This window comes from Phacochoerus africanus, chromosome 12, assembly GCF_016906955.1.
Source record: "Phacochoerus africanus isolate WHEZ1 chromosome 12, ROS_Pafr_v1, whole genome shotgun sequence".
NCBI classification, from domain to species: domain Eukaryota; kingdom Metazoa; phylum Chordata; class Mammalia; order Artiodactyla; family Suidae; genus Phacochoerus; species Phacochoerus africanus.
In genome coordinates this window covers 2,448,012-2,450,840 of record NC_062555.1, presented here as the reverse complement: position 1 = coordinate 2,450,840, position 2,829 = coordinate 2,448,012, and positions in this window count along the sequence as shown.

Below are 2,829 nucleotides of genomic sequence, written 5' to 3'. Positions count from 1 at the left end.
AGTAGCCTCAATATGGCAAGGGAAAGAATCTGTGAACTTGAGGATATATCAACAGCAATTGAAAATCAGAGTACAAAATGAATAAAATGTTGGATGGTTGCCAGAAGTGGCTTTCAGGCAGGAGGATAAAAAGGCAGAGCACATAGGATTTTTAGAACAGTGAAACAGGCAACTCTGGATATGCTTATGATGATAGGAGTTCCCACTGTGGCATGGTGGGTTAAGGATCTGTCATTGTCACTGTAGTGGCTGCTGTAGCTTCCATGACCCAAGTTGGATGACTCATCTGGGAACTTCCACATGCATCAGGGCTAGGCAAAAAAAAAAAAAAAAAGACTATAATGACAGATTCACATCATGCTATATCTTTTCAAACTCCTAGAACATACAACACTAAGAGTAAACCTTAAAGCAAATGAAGGATTTTGATTAATGATGTGTAGATATGGGTCTATCAGTTGTATATACAAAAAAACTTTGATGGAGAAAATTAATAATGGGTGTATATGAAAATATCTATACCTTCCTCTTAAACTTGCTGTGAAAAAACTTCTCTAAAATGGATTTTAAAAAAACTTGAATAAAAATGAGACAAGCCATGCAGAACAAAATTAGAGAGGTCTCATTAGTAAACCCACAACCTTCCCCAAACTACTTCCTAAAATAAAACTTACAAACAACAGCAAATCAAAATAAAGAAAAACATGATTATTCTGACAAAGTAATATCACAAAATTTCTCTATTAATCCCACAATAAGGATTTTTGTGATGTCAAGTCACATGGAAACACTATAAAAAGGAGAGGATCATTTACTAGTGGGAATCTGAATCAAATCAATCAGGGGCACTTGAAAAAGCTTTACATGATCCAGGCTGCAGATGAATGATTCCTTTGCCCCCATCCAATCAGCAAGTCACAAAGGGACTGAAGGAGACCCAAATGGTGGGCACTCTAGGTCACTGCAGATATCAGAAATGTGCAGCACATACTCTCTTCCAAAAGGACAGGACTTCATGTGAGGAAGAGAGATAGATGCTGAGAGATGAATGCTGATGAACAGGGTAGAAATAATAGGAAATAAAGTGTGAAAAGGGGGAAGAGGATTTCTAGAAGAAGAAGGTCTCTCAGAAAGTACTATTACAGCAACATATCATATCTAAAGTGTATACTACCACTTTAAAATGTAATATCTAACTTGTTATGGGACTCAAGGAACTCCATGTAGAAGTGCTAACAAATTATGCTTAATTCTGAAAGGTAAAGTAGTTAGACAATAAGACTATAAAAACATGTGAGTTATCTTTTGAGCATGAAACTTGAAATGCTACCTTGACCTATCTCTAACCTACATATACATCTCTTTATGATGCTCAAAATGTTCATCACATTTAAACATGGGAGGGCAGGGATAGGTAGAAGAATTAATGTAATATGATAACTTGTAACTTATAAATGAGAAAAAAATAAATAAATGATATTCCAAAAGGTACTAAAATCCACATAGCAAGCAAACTAGTATGGTGGTTTAACATCTTAAAATAATATTAAAGTGGGACAGAGAAGAAAGAAATATCATATGAGATAACTGGTACATGGAATCTAAGAAAAATGATACAAAAGAATTTAGAAAACAGAAATAGACTCAAAGATTTTGAAACCAAACTTATGGTTACCAAAGGGAGAACATGGTGGGAGGAGAAATAATTTAGGGTGTTGGGATTGACATACACACACTACTATATGTGAAATAGATAGGTAAAAAGACCTACTGTATGGCACAGGGAAATCTACTCAATATTATGTAATAACCTATATGGAGAAAGAATCTGAAAAGAAATTGATATAGGTATATGTATAACTGATTTACTTTGATGTATGCCTGAATTTTTAGGTAAAATATATGCCAGTACTTTTTAAAAAATATTACTAAATAAGATTTAATGCATTAGCAATGACATCCTGCTGTGTAGCACTGGGGACTATATCTAGTCATTTATGATGGAGCATGATAATGTGCAAAAATAGACTGTGTATATGTATGTGTAACAGGGTGACCATGCTGTACAGTAGAAAAAAATGTATTGTGGAAATAAGTATTAATTTTTTTAAATAATTAATTTTATTAAAGTAGTAAGATACATTAGTGCATTAAAAAACATGTGGCTAAACACCAGTAGTATTTGAAAATGAGGACAGAGAAATTAACTAGAAGTAATACAAGAAATCATAAATCAAGTAGAATTTAGTAACATACAAGGGTGAGTGGTAACTATTAAAATCTTAGCTAAGGAAAAAGAAGATAGAATGGAGAGAGGTAAAGAAAAGTCAAACTGAAATAAAGATAGCTGAGACTTTGTGAGAAACTGACAGAAACAAATGCTAGACATATGACTTCCACCAACATAAAATGATATATAGCAAATGTGTATTAACTTTCTCAGTAATAGGAGAGTCAGAAAGAAGATATAACAGTTAAAGGGGATGTAAGTATTAGGGGTTTATTGAATTTACTATAAAGTGTACAAGAAAAAAGTGTTTCCTTTTAAATTTTGATGAAGATATACATGCAAAAAAATACTTCCATCCTTAAGTGTACAGGTTGATGAATTTTTATAATCTGAACATAACCCTATAAACCAAATGAAAACTAAGAAGTAGAATATTGCCATTACCTCAAATATCTCTCTTATAATTTTTTAAAAAATTTCTGGCCACCCCCCTCAGCACATAGAAGTACCCAGGACTGGGATTAAACCCACATCTCCACAGAGACAAGTAAGATCATTAAACCACTGCACTACAGCAGAAAGTTTCTCTTACTGCCAAT